Raw genomic sequence first — 22,270 nt, 5'->3', positions numbered from 1 at the left:
GATTTATGGGGTTCATGATATGATTGCTGAGCTCGCTGCTAGTTCTGTCTTCCATGCTCAGAAAACCAGCTCCAAGGCACGGGGCTTCTTGTTAATTTTTCCCCTCCCCAGCACTGAGGGAGCAGCTGGTTCCTGTGAGTGCACAGTAGGTGTCTGGCTGCACCCCACAAAAAAGGGCCACTGTATCTGCCCTGACAGGGAGCCACAGGGAGGGGGGACCCAAAGCAGGGGTGGTCCGTGAAGACAAGGTGTAAAGGACACCAGGTAGGACTGGGTTTTCCTTCCTTTCTTTTGATGCTAGGACTCGAACCCAGGGCCCCTCAGGTGTTAAGCATGACCTCCACTACCTTGCACTAGGAAGGGTTTTTGAGAGGTGGTCACCAGCAGTGTGGACTCCTGATATATATATGTGTGTGTATATATATATATATATTATATATATAATGAGTTATACAATTGTGTGTGTGTGTGTGTGTGTGTGTGTGTGTGTGATATAATTGCGGTGGCGCATGCCACACCTTGAAAAACCTAGCAGACAAAAGAAGCTTGAGCCTCTCAGGCCAGAGGGACAGGAGAAGGCTTGTGGAGAAGGGCCAGCGGGGTCTGGCCAGAGGTAGGAGAGACTAGTGGTCATTCAGGCAGCAGAATGTGGCACTTGTCTCCCCCCGGGGCTCTCGTTTCATATTGCAGGGTCGGGGCCCAGACTTGGGCAGGCAGGAGTTGGGAGGACTGCAGTTGCCCAGGGTTGGACGTCACCCAAGTACAGTCACGAGGGGCAGCACCTTAGGTCCCCTGCAGGTGCGCCTTTGATGTAGCTCTGGCTGCTGCGCAGAGGGGAGCCCGAGGTAGCCTGGGCAGCCTGCTCCGTCAATGTCACCCACTTTTCAATGAGGCGGCGGCGGACGACTGAGCCGGTGGGCCCGGGGCAGGGCCATTGCTTTGCGGGCAGAGCCGCTGGCAGGCAATCAAGGCTCAGTGGTTCAGCTGAAGATGAAAGGGCATCCCGCCCCCCCCACCGACCTCTATCAAGTGCACCCACACTCACTGCTCCACGCTCTGGGGAGCCGGGTTAGAGACTCCCTTCCCCCTTCCTCACCTCCCTCTTTTTTATTTTGGTTTTTCGAGGCAGGGTTTCTCTGTGTAGTTTTGGTGCCTGTCCTGGATCTCGCTCTGTAGACCAGGCTGGCCTCGAACTCACAGAGATCCACCTGGCTCTGCCTCCCGAGTGCTGGGTGGTGTGTTAAAGAGAGGGGACTGAGGCTGAGGAAAAGTCTATATTCTTTCTGCAGGTGCTAATTACCGGCTTCCCTTGCAAGTCCCACGGACATTATGCCTAAGTGCGCAGTGCAAAAGGTGTTTCCTGAACCCTTACACCACCAGTCCCAGCTCTGCATTTAGAGATTGATTTACTGTCTCCTTGACGCAGTTGTGAGCAGAAGGGGGAGGGCGATGGAGAAGGAGGGGGAGGAAAGGAGGAGGAAGAGAGAATGGGTGCATGCGTTTGTGTGTGCGTGCGCGCATGCGTGAGTCCGTGTGTGCATGCATGCATGCATGCGCGCGTGTGTTCCATGGCTGCCCCCACAAAGGGTAGGGCAGAGTTCTGGGTTTCTTTCTCTGCCTCCTGGTCCTGAGAATTAAGAATCGCAAAGTTGAAGCAGGGGCAGCGGCACAGGCCTTTAAGAGACAGAAGCAGGCAGACCTATGAGAGTGTAAGGCTAGCCTGGTCTACACAGTGAGTTCCAGGACAGCTGGGGCCATGTAGAGAGAGCCTGTCTCAAAACAAAGAGAGAGAGATACAGAGAGAAAGAATCACAAAGTCATCTTAAGGTCCTGGGGGTTGCAGAGCCTCTACCCCTAGGCCTACACTGGAAATATAAAATCAGGGGCTTCCGGGAAGAAAACATGCTCTGTGAGTGTACCGAAAGGTTCCCGGGGTAGTGGGGATTAGGTGCTTATGGACTTAGTGCTAACAATTCAGCACATAGTGATGGAGACCTCTTTGCCTAGCACTGGGCTGAGCAAAGGGGCACTGAGGATAGAGCTGTGCTGTATTCAACCAGCCTCTCCAGCGCCCAGCAGTCCTGGGACATGTGGACGCTCAAGTCAGTATCTGGCTAATGAGAGAGTGAGAAGTGTGCACCAGGCACTGGAGGGGAACTTGGAGAAGGGATGGCCTAGCGGTGTTCAGAAAACAACTGTAACACGACTCTTAAAAGGTCTTATTAATAAAAACAAACCTGGAGCCAGATATGGGGGTGAATGTTGAAAGATCAGAGAGACAGAACAAGCCACAGCTAACCTCACCTCGCCAACTTCTCAGCCTACCCTGTTTCCTCAGACTGGAAGCCTCTGAATCCTCAGCCCAACGGACCTCAGCTGAACTGCTGCTAAAAGCTAAAAGCTTAGAAAGGCTCTAGTTCCTGGTCCTCATGCCTTCTATACCTTTCTGCTTTCTGCCATCACTTCCTGGGATTAAAAGCGTGTGTCTTTCCCAAACAAGACATAAGAGCTCAAGTGCTGGGATTAAAGGTGTGTGTCACCATGCCTGGTTGTTTCCAGTGTGTCTTTGAACTCACAGAGATCCAGACAGACCTCTGCCTCCTGAATGCTAGGATTAAAGGCTGTGCTACCACTGCCTAAACCTATGTTTAATATAGTGGCTGTTCTCTTCTCTCACCCCCAGATAAGCTTATTGGGGTGCACAATATATCAACCACAAACAATGACATTCTGTGCTGGCTGAGAGCTGCCAGATCCCTACAGTTAACCACGGTCCCGGGCAGCAGTGTCTGCCCTCTTCCCCATGGGGGCTCCTTCACATCCATGGGGGGTAGGAGGTTGTGGTGACGATACAGAAATGTGTCCATTTCTTCACATTTCAACCCCCTTCCCCAACACACCTGACTGAGGCCAGAGACCTGGATTTCTGACGACTTGTGCGTTGATGTCAATACTACCAGCAAACAAGGACAACACTGGAAGCCCACAGGCTCTCTCAGCAAACCCCGAGAATGCCTGTGGCCTCCTCACACCAGCTTCTGTCAGTGTCCACTGAAGCCAAAGTCACAGTTGGCATGGCCCTGATCAAAGCCACTGTGCCTCCATATGGCATCTCCTTGTCCTGCACTAGGTGTGATCCCATGTCTCCTGAGCCCTGGGAGCCACCAGGTCCCTCAAAACATTTCCAGGCATACTGTGATCACTTCAGAGTTTAAACTGAAGACCAGCTGGAATTTTGACAAAAGCCCCAACAGAACAAGCACCCCAAAGAGAACTACCCCCTCCCTGCCCCCATCCACCTTCACACCCTCTTAAAGGAACCCCACGAAATCTCCTCACAGCTGTCTTAATTAGGGTGACTATTGCTGCCATGAAACTCTGTGACCAAGGCATCTTAGGGAGGAAAGGGTTTATTCAGCTTACACTTCCACATCACAGTTCATCATCAAAGGAAGTCAGGACAGGAACTCAAGCAGAACAGGAACCTGGAGGCAGGAGCTGATGCAGAGGCCATGGAGGGGTGCTGCTTATTGGCTTGCTCTTCGTGGCTTGTTCAGCCTGCTTTCTTATAGAACTCAGGACCACCAGCCCAGGGATGGCAATACCCACCATGGGCTGGGTCCTCCCCCATCAATCACTAATCAAGAAAATGCCCTGTAGGCTTACGGGTAGCCAGTCTTATGGAGACATTTTCTCAATTAAGGCTCCCTCCTCTCTGATGACTCTAGCTTGTGTCAAGTTAACATAAAACTCACCAGCACGTGAACCTCAATGCTGAGCCCGGTATGGGCTATGAACTGAAATGAAATATGAAATATGAGCTGAGTGTCTAGGTTAGACAACCATGGGACTCTGTCACTGAGACCAGGGATTTCCTTGCATATGGGGACACACGACCTGTCCTGAGATCTTCTTGTCTGTGGACAGACTCAAAGGTCAATCTTGAACACAAATAAAAGGTGGGTATTAGAAAGCCCTATTGTAGCCGGGCAGTGGTGGCACACGCCTTTAATCCTAGCACTCAGGAGACAGAGGCAGGCGGATCTCTGTGAGTTTAAGGCCAGCCTGATCTACAGAGCAAGATCCAGGCACCAAAACTACATGGAGAAATCCTATCTGGAAAAACAAACAAACAAACAAAAACCAAAAATACAACAACAACAACAACAAAAATCCCTATTGTATAACTGTGAACTTCCTCCTTGTCCTCACCTGTCAGTAAGGGGGCAGAGTGGTCCAAGGAGGCAGAGTAGAATCCGGGACCAGTTACTGAACTACTGGGCCTTAGTTTTCCCATCTGTAAGATGGGAGAGCTCCTGTGGGATGGTCTCCTGGAGATTAGGAAGCGTGTCGTTATCAGACAGAGTACTTGATGTACAAAGCCATCTAAAATTGTCACCCCCACCCACCTCCTGTCACACAGGCCCATACTCATGCTGACTCACTGTAGAGGACCCAGCTGCCCAGATCTCCTGTCATACAGAACGGACAGAGAAAATCCTTAGGGAGCTGAGGTCTCCATAGGACATTAGACGACCTAGGACCTGTGTGAGTGAAGCTCCTAACCCAAGTCCGATTCAAGGTTCATATCTGCATCAGGACCACTCAGGACCACCAGGATCCTGACAGGTACAGGTTGTCAAGGTTGCTAGAGGATTCAGGATGAAGCCACCAAAGATGCTGCCTTGGGGAGGTTACTGGGAGGGACAGCCTGGGACCTAGTTCTGGAGTGTGAAAAGGAGGAGACAGAGACTGGGAAGTGAGAGACAAGGGTGGGAGAGAAGAGCCTGGGTCTGCACTGGCTGAGAAGCATTTCCTATGGGGAAAGGGCATAGTGGCTTCTATGAAAACTTGTCACCTCCCGAGACACAGAATGACCTAGAGAATTCCTGAGTCCCCCTGATTCCCAGTAACAAAACCTCATTGAGAAATGCCACGTCCCTTAAATACTTGAACCTCTCTCTCCCTTGTCAGAAGCGGCTCTCAACCTCCCCTCCACCTCTAGAGCATCCTTCAGGATCTCATTCCAACCTCGCTCACCAGGAGACTGCAGGCTGCCGCCTCCTCCCAAGAGGCCCAGCAACCTGAGGAAAAGACCAGCTTAGGTTCACTGTGGCCTGGTCCTGGGATGGCAGGCAATCTATTATATGTACTTGTGTGTATGTGCATGCCCATGTATGTGCACAGCTATGTGTGTGTGTGCGGATATGGAGACAAGAGGACAACCTTGAGTGTTGTTCCCCAAGAAAGTGTCTACCTTCTTTGAGGTAGGGTTTCTCGTTAGCCTTGAGCTCACCAATTAGGTCAGACTGGCTGGCCAACAAACCCCAGAGATCTTCCTGCCTCCAGCTTCCCAGTGTGGGTATTACAAGTGCATACCACCATACCACCACGACCGGCATTTTTATCAGGTGCATCAGGTGCTCGGAATAGAACTCAGGTCCTTATACTTACAAGACAAGCAACTGAATGAGTTCTCTCTCTCTCTCTCTCTCTCTCTCTCTCTCTCTCTCTCTCTCTCTCTCTCTCTCTCTCCTTTCTCCTCTTTTTCAGGCTTTTAGGAGAAATTGAGATTAGCTCACAGTAGATTCTCACACAAGGTAGCTTTTATTTGGGAATATAATTCAGGTCTCATCAGAATTAGTCCCTGCAGCTGGAGGCTTTCATCCACCCTAAGGCTACCTTTCTCTCCTCCCTCTGTGTCCCCCTGCCCCATTTTCCTCCTATTAGGACCCCTGGATGTGGCCACAGAGCTTCAGTCGCCATCAGTAAGGTCTTCCCCGCAGATGACCAGCGTAGGGGTAAGTCAGCAGCATGTAACCCCCCATCTCTACCCCACCTCAAACCCAGGCCTGCCCTCTCAAGGAAAAGGGTTTCTGAAGTGGAAGAGTTCCAGACATTTAGCCCAGTGTGACAGCCTCTGAGTAATCCTCTCTCACAGCAGGACAGGGCAGTGAAGTGTAATTAAAGCCACGGGTTAATTAGTAGTAGCAGCAGCCATCTTGCTGCCTCCCGCTCTCATCCTAGGAGTCCCTGAGATCTAGGGCTGTGGGAGCCAACATGGACCACCTCCCTCTCCTTCCTTCTCCACCCACCACCCCAATGCTAAAGAGTTCCTGATAAGCCACACCAGAATCGTTGGAGTGGTCTCAAATCCTCCCCTCAAGCCTACTGAACAGTGGGGGAAGCATGGAGGTGAGAGTGAGGCCCCGTGGGGGTCCTGGTCTTTAGAGAGGAGCAGAGGTGTGAGCCGGTCTCCAGGAAGGAGAGATAGTCTGAGGATTTGTTTCAGTACAAAATCCTGGAGGTGGAAGCAAGGAGGCAGGAGACATGACAGATGATAGGGAAAGCAGGCAGAAAAGCACATCAATCAAACAGAAAGAGCAGAGAGCTGGAGGCAGCCGAGGCACACAGGAGAGCCCAGCGCTCCAGCACAGACAGCCTCACACCTCCTAGCTTGGCGGGCCTCAGTAGCCCCATCTGTAAGATGGGGGTAACAAAACCACATCTACCCTTAGGGTTTCTATGGACTGAAATACAGACAGCTTTTTAAGAGCTGGGCTTCCTTCGGCACCAGCTCTCAGAAAACTAGGAAACCCTCACGCTCTGCACCCCTCCTGGGAACTGCTCGAGTCTTCCTGGCCTTTCTCGGCATCACACTTTCTCTGCCAGTGGCCTCAAGGCAGACACAGGCACTCAGTCCCTCACACTGGACCTTGCTTTAACAGGGCCTCCCCTCCCCAACCATGCCAGACTACAGCTCCCTCCTGCACGCCGCAGAAACACTGGTTTATTCAGCCAACTGAGATTCACTAGGCTGTCTTCCCGGTGACCTGCTTCGAAAAAAAGGAACATTATTTCGATCAGTCCCACAGCAATCCTGAAGCAAGTATCATGGCCATTTTGCAGGTGAGGAAACCGAGCCTGGGGGAAGAGAAATATTTTGATTTAAATCACCCTTTAAGTCAATGGCTGAGTGGGGATTCAAACCCAGGTTTGCATGGCGGCGGCTGGCTCTTTCTGCCACTCCAAGCTGCTTTTAGTCTCGCCTCCTCAGCAGAGCATGAGGTCTTCACACTAGCGCCCCCTCCCTGCCCCAACCCAGCTTTTGAAGGGCACACCTTGGTAGGGAGCAGGAACCACCCGAGGAGAAGACAGATGAGGGAGTCACAAAGGCTACGAGGAACTAAGATGGCAGAGGCAGATCCCGAGGCTTCTAGGTCCTGAGTTACCCTTTGCTTCTCCTCCTCTGGGAGGCTATGAGACTCTCCAGGAAGGAGAATAAGAGATCCTCCATGCAGGCACCAACGGGCCACCAGAGGCCGGTCGGCAGGAATGCCAGAGCCTGAGCCGCTCTGAATGCAGTCAAAGCCACTTGGCCCCAGGAAGAGGGAACATGCAAACGAAGTTCCAAGCAGCTGTGGGGGTCCTACAGGAGTCCTGACAGGATCTTGGCAAACCCCGGGGGTGCGTGAGGGCTCTGACAGGCCCCTGCAGCCCTCATTTCCAGAAGGGTCTGAGGTTGTTTTTTGCAAAGCACCGAGTAGCAAAGCCAGTGTGCTGCCTGAGAAAAAATTCCTGTGGAGACTGTTAATGGAGGACGGTGGGCACTTGGGCAGGACACTGAGATCACAGGCCGACTGTAATACAGTTCTGTCAGGCAGAGCTCGTCTCTCCATTGACGGGGTCACCATGCTGCCGGCGAGGGAAATGGGGTTTACTCACAGCGCTGATCTTGAGCAAAACATCTGAGCTCTTCACAAAATGATGTGTGCAAGCCAGACAAGGAACCTGGAAGGGGGGGAGGGAGTGAGCAGAACGTGTCCCTGCTACACGATCATACCCTGGGAGTGCTTCCCAACTGGCCTTGGAAGGGAAGAGGAGGCCTGCTGTAGGGCTCCAACCTACTTCAATGTCTTATCAGTCTCTTGGATCAACACACAGGAAGCACAGCAAGCCAGGAGCAACAGCAGAAATCCTGGATGCCAGAAACAGGGCCTGCAAGATCCCAGGCGGCTAGAGAGACACATGCAACTTAACTAGAGAAAATGGATTAGGGAAAAAAACGTCAAAGTCCCAACCGGGACACCAAAAAGCTTCAGCACACTCACAGCGCGGAATCATATCCCCCACAAAGTCATATACCAAGATTTTAGTTCCCCAATATCTCAGAATGTCCCTTCATTTGGAAATAGGATTAATTGTAGATTGAATTAGATGGAGTCATACCAGAGAAGGGTGAACCCCTCACCCAACAGGAATGGTGTCTTTGTAAAGAGAGGGAATCTGGAGACAGATGCATACAAATGGAGATGAAGGCAGAAATAGATTAAATCTATAAGTGAAGAAACACCCAAGATTGCCAGTTAATACCAGAAGCACCAGTATAATCCTCCATCATATCCCTCAGAGGGGACCAACCCAGCCCATATTGGACTTCCAGCTTGCCAGCCTATGAGGCAGCAAGTATCTGATGTTCGGTCCACCACGCTGATGGGACTTTGTTACGGCAGGCCTAGCAAGTTCCTGGTGCCTAAAGACAAAATCAGGAAGATGGAGCTGTAACGGCTTACGTTAAAGGGACCTGGAAGCATCTGATGGTTGGCTGTAAAGTCAATCAAAAACCAGCAGTACCGTGTGGCTGCCCAAAGCATCCCGGTCAAAACTGAAGCTACCTTAATGGAAGGTGTGGTACCCGGACTGGTCAGCGCCCCCTTTTACCCCCCTCCCAGGGCCACGTTTGATTCTCACAGCCTTGCTTTGAGATAAGATGGGGGGAATCTCAGAGTCCTGGTCCCAGATATCAAGAGACACGTCAGAGGATTCAAGTAGTTTGGAAGAGATGGGAAGCAGAGGAGAAGGTCTGGGCTTGCTAGGAGCAATCACACAGAGACGCTTGCAGCTCGTAGGGAGAGAAACAGACTTGGAACCTCTCTACTAGGCATTATCGCAAATAAATAAGTACATACGTAAATCAAATACCTTGTACCTATTAGGAGAAATAAGCTTCCTATTTCTGAAGGACTCAAGATTCACACCTTTTGATAACTCCACGAAGGGGCCATTCACATTCCTGCCTGGTGTGTCACCAACGTAGGCTTCTTGCCTATTTAAACTGAGGCCACCATGAGATGGATATTTTGCCCTCAAGACTTTTCCTAGTTGGTTTTAGTAGGTTGAACTGTGCACTAAGGGCAAGCAGTCAAGATTCAGATGAGATTTGGTGAGACTGGAAGGAGGAAGCTGCCTGTGCTCCCAGGAGGTCTCGGGGATAAGGGATAAGAAGGACTGCAGGCCTGGCTCTCTCTTTTCAGAGTTGGGAGTTGGTACTTTAGAGTCAACTGAGAGGTTTGCCTAACGTGCACAATGCCCAGCACTTCGAAGTGAAAAGAAGTTAATTAATTCAACTTGAGGGAGCCCCACACTAGTGTGGGCTGTGAAGAGAGTAGGGGAGACCATACCCAAGGTTACTCTGTGCAGGCCTCCAGGATCACTCACAGGGATGGGTAATCGTGATGCCAATGGGGAGAAAACCTTCCAGCATGATCTGGTTCTAATGATGAACATCCACAAGAGCCTCAGATAGAGTCTGGATCTGCAGTGTCCCCAAAAGGCCCGTGCAGTGGCATCTTGGTCCCCAGCATGGTACTACTGCCAAGGGATGGAACCTTTAAAAGATGGAGCCTACGTCTTTGGGTCTTTGGGGGTGTGCCCATGAAAGGGACTGTGGAACCCTGGCCTCTTCCCTTTTCTTTTCTTGTGTCCTGGCTGTGAGGTGAACGGTTCTGCCTGGTGCTGCTGCCAACATGTATGGCCTTGCTGTGGGCTCAAAAGCAAGGGTTCAATCAATCACGGGCTGAAACCTCAGAAACAGTGAACCAAAATAGACCTTTTGTCTTCATAAGATGATTATCTCAGGTAGTGCAGTAGTTCCCACTACATCCTGTTATTGTCCATTAAACCATTAAAGCCATATTTCTTAATCATACAGTGCGGGGCAGGGGAGGGGGCTAAGAGATGGAAAATAATTGTTTTTGTATTTTATTTATTTATACTTATTTATTTATTTTTTGTTTTTTGAGACAGGGTTTCTCTGTGTAGTTTTGCGCCTTTCCTGGAACTCAGTCTGTAGGCCAGGCTGGCCTCGAACTCACAGAGATCCACCTGCCTCTGCCTCCCGAGTGCTGGGATTAAAGGCGTGCGCCGCCGCCGCCGCCGCCGCCGCCGCCGCCGCCGCCGCCGCCGCCGCCGCCACCACCACCCGGCAAGATGGAAAATAATTTGTATAAAACCCAGCACCAAAAAAAAAAAAAAAGTCACCCTGAATTTGAACCCAAGTCTGACTCTTCCCCTCAGTCCACACTCATTCCAAGGCTCTCCCCAGCTTCCCTAACCAGTGGTTTCAGGAGGACTTCGAAGTAAGTATCTCAAGCATCCAGCAATAGAAGGAGCCATGATCCAAAGCAGGGCTTCAACTCCAGCAAGAAGTCCAATGTCCTGGAGACTTTACGAGCTGGGTGACAGAAACTGCTGGTTTAATAGGTATCGGGTGCCATTCAAATGCTGACAAGCCCAAGATGGCGCAGCTGCTGCTGCTGGCCAGGGACCTCACCTGGAGAACCACTGCTTTCCAGTAGCAGAAGGGAACTGAGTACTCCAGGCTGAGACGTGGCCGTCATCTGTCTTCAGGGCAGGAGCTCCCCAGGCAGTGGGATTGAATAGACAGTTACCTCACTGAACTCATCTGGTGCCTTCTGAAAATCCCAACTTCTGGGACTTTCTATTCCAGAATCTTCTGCAGTCAGACTTTCTTTGGACTGCCAGCTCCCAAATAATGACACAGAGACTTCTTATTAAGTATAAAAGCTTGGCCTTAGCTTAGGCTTGTTCCCAACTAGTTCTTTTTTTTTTTTTTTTTTTTGGTTTTTTGAAACAGGGTTTCTCTGTGTAGCTTTGCACCTTTCCTGGGAACTCACTCTGTAGTCCAGGCTAACCTTGAACTCACAGAGATCCACCTGCCTCTGCCTCCGAGTGCTGGGATTAAAGGCGTGCACCATTACTGCCCAGCTCCCAACTATCTCTTACAACTTAAATTAACCCATTCATATTAATCTATATTCTGCCATGTGGCTCATTAGCTCTCCTCAGTATCAACTTCCTCCCTTTCTAGATGGCAAATCCCTGGTCACTCAGACTCTTCCCTGAGTTCCTCTCTATCCCCCAGAAGTCCCACCTATCCTCTCCTGCTTAGCTATTGGCCTCTTAGCTCTTTATTAAACTGATCATAAGATGCCCTAGGCAGGCAAGGAAGGACAGAGACACATCCTCACGGTGTGATCAAATATCTCTCGCAACAGTCCTCTGCTTCCTCAAGGTCGAAAAGCTCTGTGTTCTCTCTGTGGTCAGCCACCATGACTGTGATCACAGGCATTTCCCCCTCGGAACACAGTAACTTCTTCCCCTGGTGCTTCCATGACTGAGTGTTCCAAGACCCTCCTCATGCCAAGTGCCTTCCACTGACCAACCTTGAGTCAGCTGAGGTCTCCTTGAAAATCCACATCCAGAGATGAGTCCAGACGACCAGGGAGAACACATACTGGGTCTTGCATCTCTTTGTGCCATTTAAGATAATATTGTTTTGAGCGACCTCGTCACCTTATGGGATTCCTTTGAAGTCTGTGCAGCATCAAACCCCTCAGATCTGTTTCTCAGGCTCTCAGCCAAATCAGGTCTGCCCCCACTCCCAGCTCCCTCAAGAACTTCAGTAATTAATTTCTGCAATCTAAATGCGACTTTCCATCTGCCCCTGTTAAGTTTCATTCTGTTAATTTAAACCCGGCATTCCAGTCTGTTGAGATCATTTTTGAATCTTTATTCTGTCTTTTATAGAAGCTGCCCATTATGGCCTTGTCATCAACAAATTTGATAAGCTCGATTACTCTAGTCTTATCCAAGTACTGGATAAAAATGAGAGGCTTCATTTTCTGGAAGCTCACTCCCCACAAAGCGTCTTCCCTTTTCGAATCCCCAATCATAGGGTCATTCTCCCCCAAATTAGATTTCCTACAACCCAAGGAAGGTCTCTCGACATGTCATTTCTTTCTTTGGACATTGTAACCACGAGCTGATATGTTCTCTTTCATCTGAGCATTGTGTCACGTTTCCACCTGGTTCTTGGTCACAGCCAGAATGCAATCAGAACGGACAGGCTTGGTTACCACTTCTCAGCCTTCTCAGCCCCCTCAGCAATGACATGCTATAGGTGTAAGAATACAAAAATATACCCAACCTTGTACTTGAAACAATATTTGACTTCCAACAAAATTAGGCTTCCTCTCCTCCATAATGCCAGAGCATACATCCCTGACAGCTTTGTAGTCCATCCTGAGAAAGTGGAAGCTCACTTCTCTCCACTTGCTGGGGAAGCTGTACCAGAGATGTGTCATACCGGGACCTGCTCAGCTGCAAGGTATACTGGGATCTTGGCAGTCGCTTGGTGAGGAGTGTTTCCTATTGACGACTATTTGGGGAGAGGGGGCAAGGACATAATCGAGAAGTAAACAGGAAGGGAGCGGGGATATACATCTGCAATCCTGGCACTGGGGAGGCAGAACCAAGAGGATCACAAGTTCAAGGTCAGCCTGAGGTAAATAGTGAGATTGTCTCAAAAACACAAAAATGAAATAAAGAATAATGTCTAACATACCTACTTTCCTACCGCTCACATGTGAGCAGTTTCCCCTCTTCTGCTAGAGAAAGGCACAATGTATACCCATAGGATGCTGGTGGAATACAAGCCAAAAGTTACTAAAAAGACTGAAGAAATGCATATGCAGTCATTAAGCATGAAGATTCTGGGTTTAAATCCCAGCTTATCGGCTGTGTAACCTTGGGCAAATTGTTTTATCTTCCAAGGTTTCAATTTCCTCATGTGGAAAGTGGAGAGAAAAATAATATCTGTACATAAGGCACAAGAGCACGGAAAGAGACAATGCATTTAAAATGTTTAGCACACTACCTGGTACATAGGAACAGCTGGATAAATAATAGTGGTTATTACAGAATAAGTGTTTCAGGGCGCTGAGTGCAAAAAGTTCAAGGGTTGGAGGTAGTGGTAGAGCAAAGGGGTGAGAAGGTGAAAGGTCAGAGGGAGACGACACTGAGTGTTCATCTAAAGGCCAAGGCAGCATTATACAACAGAGTCATTCTACAGCCCCAGAATTCACTGAAAAACTTTGCTTTTTTAGGTCTGAATTCAAGAACTTACTACTGCTATAGGAAATCAGACAGAAATGGTCTTAATGGACCACGTCAAAAAGAAGCATAAATATCCCACTTCAGGAAATCTGTTCTGAGGAAATAATCATCAATAGCCTGAAGATTTATGTCCAAGGATGTTCACTGCAGCATTATTTATAATGGTGAAAAATAGCTTACAGTCTAAATGTCCAACCACAGAGCATTTGCTAAATAAATTATGGTGCATCCATAGGATGGAATACAGGCAGCCATTAAGAAGTCCATTTTAGAAAAATACTGAAGACATGGGAAAATTATCACAATATGTTTGTTAACTGAAAAGAGCTGGATGCAAAGTCTCCCAGACATATGACCACAACTGAGTACACACCTCTCTTCGAGAAAATACGCTAACGTGTTGAATAAATGCATTATTTTTATAAACGCTTTTTAAGACAAAAAGTGGCCAAAAATTATATTAGGAAGAGCTCCCATAATCAGTTTGTAATAAAAAGTCATTAAATTCCGAATGCAGGGACATTAGCAGTGGCTGTGATCTGAATGCCAGGAGCAAAAGGAACGGACTGTTTAGAAGGGTGAGGGCTAAGAGACGCTGCATGCCATTGGCAGGAGGCCAGGTGGAATCTAGGAAAGATTTAGGTCAGTGGCTCCCAACCAGGGCTGCATATGGGACACACACACACACACACACACACACACACACACACCAGTGAGTGCCAGGCTCTACCTTCAGGAATTCTAACTTAATTGAGGTCTAGGATAGGACATTCGTGTATAATTATCATATTCATATACATGGTCAAACACACACACATACACACGCATATATATAAAATTCAGATTTTTTTTTTTTTTGAGACAGGGTCTCACCATGTAGCCTTGGCTGGTCCGCAATCGGTTATGTAGACAGAGGACAGGCTGGCCTCAAACTCAGAGATTCACCTGCTTCTGCCTCCCTAGTATTGGGATTAAAGGCATGTGCTACCATGCCCAGTTAAATATTTTATTTTTCTGTGTGTATGTGTATGTGAGTGCAGGCATTCACATGCTGTGGTGTGTGTGTGTGTGTGTGTGTGTGTGTGTGTGTGTGTGTGTGTGTGTGTGTAGGTCAGAGGCCAACTTTCAAGAGTTGGTTCTCACCATCTCCCACTGCATAGCATACTGAAAGCTAGCTGGCCCCATGAACTTCCAGGTGATTCTCCTGTCTTCAGGTCCCATCTGCAGTAAGAGTGCAGGGATTAAAGGTACACCTCCCAGCCACTGGACTTCTACATGGATTCTGAACTCAGGTTGACAGTCTTGTAACACAAACATTCTTTCTCACTGAGCCATCTTCCTACCCCCTGCCATGTTCGTATTTTAAAGCCCTCCAGGTGATTCTTATAGGAACCAGTGAATTCAGCACTGCCCTAGACCAGCCAGTGCTCCCAGTATGCAGTGGTATGCAGCCTTCTCTCCACTGGACCCAGCACACCAAACCTCTAGAGAGCTACAGCCTAAAGCACCTGCCTTATATAAGAAAATTACCTTCAGCCTTGGGGGACATTAGCAGAGGCACTCCTCATCAGGTCTCGGCCTGTTTGGAGGCTTCTGCTCAAGGACACTGCAGTGTTCTTACAGATTCCTGATGAGACCCGGTGTACCAAGTGACTCCAAAAATGAACTACAAGCTTTACAAAAGCTAGAAGGATGAGAAGACGCCAGGATTCTGGGACATCTACCGAAACTTGGTCCCAGTGGTATTTTCCTCTTCTGCCCTGCTTTTGGACAGAAACAAACTCTGGCCAGTCAACAGAGCAAATATGTGGTCCCTGAAAATAGTCTGCTTTAGGTGGCGGAGGCCTCTTGGAGGCTCCTTGTTTCCTCAAGGTGCCTTGGAGAAAGAGAAGACGGGACAGGCCACTAGAAACAAAAGTTGGTACTAAATGATAAGATCTCTCAGCTTCTCACCCCAGATATAGAATTACTGAGGACACCCGAAGAAGAGGAAGAGGCCTCTGGCTGTGCTTTGCACACAGGATCCATCCATCCCTGAATAATCAAGAGACAACTGCAGCTCTTTTGTTCTCTCTGCAGCTGGGATCCTGAAGGGCTCCCAGGACAGTCACTACAACCGTAAGGAGGGGGCTTTGGCTCAGGTAGACCAGTTGGCTAGCAAGAGGAGAAGGGCCTCAGTTGCCATCCCACAAACTGTTTCCTAGAAGTTGTCCCTTTGGTGGCTTCATGTCATCTAGGGGAGGGAGAATCTACAAAAAATAAATCTAGCAGTCAAAACCATAGTGCATAGCTGTGCAGTGAACTACACACATATTCATCACACGCACGCACGCACGCACGCACACACGCAGTCACCCCTCTCCCCTCAATAGCACACTCACTTCCATGGGACTTTTGGCTTAGGCTGAGGTTCAAAGGGGACTGTGCTTGCTTTCTGAGAAGGCAGAGACTTGGCAGTCAGGTGAGCTTCCAAGAGGAGGGTTAGAAACTGGCCTAAAGCTAAACATTCCCCCACAAAGAAACCACAGGAGTCAAGGCAGGACCCCTGGGAGGTCAAGAAGCAACTGCAGTCTCTGCCAGAGATAGCCTTGGGGCTCACCCTCCGTTTTCTAGATGAGAAATCTGATAGTCTTACAGACAAGTCAGAGAGAACCCTCAAAGCTAACCCAGCCTCCTCATTAGGTGAAACCTATCTCTTCTCATGTGACCCTCTGGGAATGGGTAGAACAGATGGCTACTAGCTGTCCTCCAAGAACCAGCCTTTCCCATCACAAAAGATGCTAGCCAGCCAGGGAGGTTGCTGGTTCAAATGCAAAGATATTCTGATAATATCGACAAGGCTTCAAATTCAAGCGAGTTCTATGCGCAAGTCTGATTAAGCCTCCCTTATTAAAGACTGATCAATGAGGCTGTTTCATGGTGGGACTCAGCACATGCAGCGCTGAAACCTCCCATGCGCTCTGGGAAGGTCAGGGAGAATCCTCATTCTCCGTTTTCAAGCCAGACAGTGGAGAATGAGACACACGGGCCAACCGGGAGGACTCTACTCAAGGTCAAATACTCCCAAGCTGTCGCTGGCCCAGGGTCCCTCCTCCTTCCTCCAGGACACCCAGCCGCAAAGTGGACAGAAAATTATCATCTTTTTCCCCCACTTTCAAGTCATCAACTCTAATAATTTCTTGTCAGGAAGCTCCCTGCTCCCGTCAAGATTAAAGCGTGTATCCTGCAAGGTCTGGCTTACATCTCTCAGCTCAGGAAGGCAAAAAAACACCAAGGCAGAAGGGAAGGGGCATGGCAGAGCCACAGAACACACAGAACTCTGCTTCCAGTTGGAACTTCTCTGGCTGCCGCTTCCTAGCATACAAGCTGGCTGAAGGAAGGTTTCCTCAGAAGGAACCCTTGGAGGAAATCTGTCAGATGTGGAGAATGACACATAAAAGATCCTCAGCTAAGCAGATGTCACCAAACCAAAGCCACAGAGAGGGAGGTTTGGGAAGAGTAGCCTAATGCCTCTTAAAAAAAAAAAAAAAAAAAAAAAAAAAAAAAAAAGGTGTTGCCCATATAAGCTCCCAAAAGAGAGCTCTGCTCTGTCAATTCAATAAAACCATGTTAGCCAGGACACCCACTTTGGGATCTTGTCATACATTTAAAACCAAGTTAGTTAAAGCACTGTCAGAAATGTAAGATCATCCCAAGTGATGCTTGAATTCAAATGCAAAACTACAAATTCAAAGAGAATGCCTTCTATAGAAGTAACTACCATGCACACATACATCCCACATGTCTTAGAAAATGGAGGCACTGATCAGATAGGTGGTTAAGACAGAGATGTTGCCAGGACCAGGGACATTCAAACCCCGAAGTATAAATTACCAACCAATATCCCCTTCCAATAGCTGTCATCCCCAGAGGCCTGGCTTTGCCTTTGTCTATACCCTAGATAGAAGGGAGATGTCCAGCCACACAGCAAATTAAGAAAAAGTCTGGAGTCACTGGAAGGGGACTGTGGTATCAGCTAAGGAAGTGGAATCCTAGTCTTCTTAGTTGAAACCCTGAACTTCTAAATCCTTTGGACACGTTGACATTAAATGTTAGGTCACCAAGACAAACGTACAGGAGAAATCATAGACACAGTAAATTCTATCTTGGACACAGAGGCAAGGTTGGTAATCGCGTTCTCCTGGGGATGCTGATTCATACCCACAAGGGCGACCAAAGACAAGTCTTGTTTATTCTTCTATCTACAGCTCCTAGCGCAGTGCCTGGCACAGAGCAGGTGGTCAGTAATTAGGCAAGAGGAATGTATCGCCTTGTTGGTCTCATCTACCCTGTACCCAGAAAGCAACACAGCTAATATTTGGGGATCACGAGACACATCAGGCTGCTGGCTACTGGGGTGTGAGTGGTGGATTTTAGACTCTGGCTTTGGGGTCCTTCAGACAGTATAGAAGGTGGTATGTACTTTAATCTTCTATCTATAGAATGAGGTCTATTCTATCACCTCAGAGCTCAGTGGAAGCAATGAATTGGTTGACTGTAGTATCTAATTGAGCCCCTGTGGGATACAGCACGGAACCAACACCAAGGATAAGAATGTTATGGTCAGAGTTCCAAAGAACTAGACCCAATGCATCTTCTTTCCAAATTCACACACTCCACACAGCAACCTTCCTTCAGACTTGTTGCGTTGATTTTCTACAAATGGCTAGCATTCCCCCTCTGCTTCTTCTAGGGACTCCCTTCCCCCTTTTAGAACCATACTCAGGGCCCAAGGCTTTCTGGATATTCCCTGGGATTCCTGAAGAACTAATGTGAACCTCCAGTCTTCCCTCACCATACTTCTGAAGGTTTTTCTATATTAGAGGGAAAAAAAAGCCATAGCTTCTTTTCCCCAAGTAAAGTATACAATTAGTTTACATCCACTAGATTAAAGTGGGAAGATTGACAGCAGCTTGAGTCCCAGCCTCAGCTCCATATCTGGAACCTTGTGTCAATGGGTGCACAGTGCTCAGAAGCCTTCACCTAAGAATTATCACCTCTCAGAAGAACGGTAAAAGTGACAGGAAGCTGGGATCCAAGATGATGAAGGTAGGGCAGGGCTGAGGAATGTTCCAGTGGATCTCCAAGGTACAGAGAAACATATCTAGCATGCCCCTCCAGAGTAGATATCCTCATGTCTTGAAATCTTAACTTTTTGGGGCCTGTAGATATAGGGAGTCAGATAGCTCCAGAGCTATAAGTTGGGTTTGTTTGGACCATCTCATCCAAACAGTTTGACTTTAAACACCAGTTGTCCTCAGCCAATCCACTCTAATTGCCTACCTGATCAGCATGTTGTTACCTTACATTCTGTACGGTCTGCGTTTCTGATCTCCCCAACACCAACAATCTCCAAGCTCTCTCTCATCTTGAACCTTGGTAAGAAGTGATGAAGTCAGTCATGTTGACTCATATCTGCGATCCCAGCCATCAGGAGGCCGGGGCAGGAGGAGTACCACGTTTGAGGTCAGCCTAGGTTACTAAGATGTTGTCTCAAGGGAGGTGGAGGGAGGTGTTGCTGGAGAGATGGCTAAGTGGTTATGGTCACGTGTTGCTCTTGCAGAGAACCTGGATTCAATTGCCAGCACCCTCATGGTGGCTCTCAACCATCCACAATCCTAGTTCCAGGGGATCCAACAGACACACACGGTACACACACATGCACGAAGGTAAAACACTCATACAAATAAAGTAAAATAAATAAATCTAAAAAACAAAAACTAAAACTAAGCCTAACCAAATAAACAAAAGAAGCATAGATAGACATACCGGCTTTCAAGCCAGGATTCTTCCAATTACAATGTGAAGGAGGCATCAGCTGGCCTTCCAGTTTCGCTGCCTTTTAGTCTGGCTCTTGAAATACAGAAACTCCTCCTGTCAGGCCCTGCCCCTATAGGATCCTCCTTGGAAACAGCTGGTGAGGAAGGGTCCCAGTCCTGTTCCACCTGAGTCACCAAGCTAGTTTCTCTCAGGAAAACCTAAGCCTCCCTGGGCACCAAGCCTCACTGGGCAGAAATTCTGCCCTGTGCCTCGTGGCTGGTTGGTTGGTTTGAATCAGTACTAGTACTGAGTGTTGCACACCATAGGTGCTTTAGAAATGCTTGAGGCTCCCACTGATGGAGACATAGAGATGAAGGATCTGCCATCCCTTCCCAAACTGGTGGTGGCAGCTGGTGATAAGCAGAAAGGTTGCAAGCGCGCACGCGCGAGAACACACACACACACACACACACACACACACACACACACTCCCCTGGTACCTTTCTTGATTTGTTACAGTACAGGTGTTCTTTCCTCCTCTAAAGCCCAGAAGGTCAGAAGGTTCTCGCTGCTAAGAAACACACACACACACACACACACCTTTCACTCATTTTATCCTTCTTCTCCCTACACTGGGAAGAAGCTCCATTTGAGACAGGGTGTTTTTTTTCCCAAGCCTCTCACTTTGCTCCCTACGCCATCCCCCCAGAGCCCCCCTCCCCGTACTGATGAGGTCCCATTCTAAAGCTCGGGTTCTCCTCTGCCCCTTCCCCAAGGTCGTGGGCTCTGGAAAGATGAGAAACCACTTATAAATGGCAAGAAAAAAAAAAAAAGGAAGGAGGGCTAGGAAGACTGAAAACGGATGGGCTAAAAGACAAGGGGAGAGTGAGGATGGAGACGATGGTAGAACAGAATGCGGTCCAAGTTAGTTCACGGTGGGGGTGATGAGAGAACTGAGAAGTGAGGAAGGAGGTTGAATTTACTTAAAGGGTGGAGGAAACAGATCGGAGTTGGGGCCAGAGAAAGTAGGGTCTTGTAGGTTCTAGACACAGGTAAACTTCCAACAACCCAGTCCTATTTGGTTGATCAAGAACGCGCCGCCCACGAAGGTGGGCTGCCCAGATGAGCTCTGCGGGTTCTCTTCCTCTCCCACCGAAAGCCGGGAGAGGACCACAGGCCTGGGGACAAGGTCCCGAGGCCACCGCTTTGGATCCAAACGCAAGGCCCACTCTCGTCTGGCGCAAGCAGGGCAAGACGACCTAGAACCAGGCCTGGGTAAGGGGCCCAAAAGGGGTGAGATCGGCGCTTCAGGTGGTCGTCTGGTTCTTTAAAGTTTGAGGCAGGCAACGGAAACCCACAGCGTCTGGCCGATCCTGTCCAGCCTCGCTTTCTTTCTCCGCGGTGGTCCTCCTGCTACTTCTGTCTCCGCTCCCGCCCGCCGGACTCGGGTCCCGTATCCCCTTTCCAGTCCGCATCCCTCGCTGTGCCCAAGCGCCCCCCGCTCCCTCCCTCCGCGCTGGATCTCCCGCACGACGTGAGCGGAAAGTGAATGGGCAGCCCCAATCACAAAGACAAATTACCATGAGAAAAATAAATCAGGAAATCGCCCCTCTAGTCCCGGGTTCCCGCCGCCGCACCCACTTCACTGGCCGAGGCAGGAGCGAGGGGCCCCGGGGCTGCTCCATCCAGGGCCTGAGAGGACAGAGTCTGGGCTACGTAGGGCCCAGTCAAGACTAGGGTATCCTATGGCGGCGGGGGGAGGCTGGGAAGAATCCGGTGAGGGCCGAGTTAGTGGCGGCGGCGCAGGGACGTCCCTGCGCGGGAGATTTCACACTCTGAGCCGGCCACGCGTTCCCACGCGCCTCGCCTCCCTCACTCTCCCTCTGCCAGGTTTGCCCGCCCGCCCTCTGCTCAGCCTCCATCTCCGCCCAGTCTCCGCGCCTCTGTCCCGTTCTCTCCTCGCCTTTCCGTCGTCGGTCCTCCTCCCTCCTCCAGGCCCGGGCTCTGAGTCTCCGCCGCGGTTGCAGCCCAGACGCGCGGATCGCAGCCCAGTGGAGCCAGAACCCGGAGCAGGCGGGTGGCACGAGCGCAGCAGCACCAAAGGCGCCCCAGTTGAGATGGCCCTGGAAAGCGCTGAAGCCCAGGGACCCGCTCTCCTGCCCCCTGCAGCCTCTCCAACCTGCCTCCAACTTACCAGCGCCCCCAGACTCCCACCCCCCTACCTACCCGAGTTGCTGAAGTTTGCAACTTGCAGCCCCAGCCGGCGAGGGAAAAGCGCCGGGAGCTCCCGGACTCACCTCCCGGCAGCACACGCAGGTGCCGGGTTCCCGGCGGCCCTGGGCTCCCGGCGGTGCAGACCACGGTGACGAACCCGAGAGCTGGTGGCCCGTCTGGGAATGGGGCGGCCGAACAAGAAGGATCCCGGCTATGGGCTCAGCGCTCCGATGCAGTCCCCGACTCCGGTCGGGCCCGCTGCGCTCAGGCTGCTCCAACAGCCGCTGGATGCGCGGCCGACCCGCCGGGCTCGGCGGAGCTGGGCTCCAGCACCAACCCCCGCGCTCCAACTAGCTCCAGACCCCGCGCGCAGGAGAAAGAGGGGAGGAGGAGAGCGAGGGAGCAGAAGGGGAGGGGGGAGCGGTGGGGGAGGAGTTGGGAGCCAGGGGAGAGAAGGAGGGGAGCGGGAGAGAAAAGGAGGAGGGGGATGGAGAGGACCTGCCCCTGCTAGCGCTTCACCCGCCAGCCCCAAGGAGCTCAGGAGAGCGCGAGGGGGCGCCCTGCATCCCCATTTTCCCCCGAGCAGGGCTCCGGCCCCAGGCCTGCGTGCTACTGGGAACGGTGGACAGAAGCTGCCTCTGTCCTAGGTCTCTGAGCCCTTGCCATCTTTTGTCAGGTCCCACCTTACTGTGCTCTGCCACCCCCATCTCAAACCAACTCCAACTTGGAGCCTGAGGACCCCCCCCCACACACACACAGGGCTCCCCAATTCCTCAACCCTTTTAGCTAGGGAGACACATTTCCCTGCCTGTGGATTTGAAATTTGAATGAGAAAAGGACCGCGTACCAAAACCGGGAGATCTGTAATAAACTCCAGTAACAGAGAGATGCTAGGCTGCTGAGCTGGACCGAAAAGCCAGAACTGGAGGGTTGTTGGTTAACCTCACACGCTACACGACCTTGAGAGTGGCTCTCCAAGCCTCAGTTCCCTCAGCCTGTA

The 22,270-nt window shown here is 50.2% G+C and overlaps 1 protein-coding gene across 1 annotated transcript in view; it reads right to left on the bottom strand.

Moving 5' to 3' along the window:
- The window catches only part of Sema5b (semaphorin 5B), a 123,940-nt gene extending 102,321 nt beyond the window's left edge, over positions 1-21,619 (bottom strand). Inside the window, exon 1 of the mRNA XM_076548807.1 lies at positions 21,354-21,619. The gene's annotated coding sequence lies outside the window, so the exon portion shown is untranslated. The remainder of the gene's footprint in view (positions 1-21,353) is intronic.
- Positions 21,620-22,270: the final 651 nt, after the last annotated feature.

This window comes from Peromyscus maniculatus, chromosome 12, assembly GCF_049852395.1.
Source record: "Peromyscus maniculatus bairdii isolate BWxNUB_F1_BW_parent chromosome 12, HU_Pman_BW_mat_3.1, whole genome shotgun sequence".
Lineage (NCBI taxonomy): Eukaryota > Metazoa > Chordata > Mammalia > Rodentia > Cricetidae > Peromyscus > Peromyscus maniculatus.
This window is presented reverse-complemented; position numbering and strand designations above follow the sequence as displayed.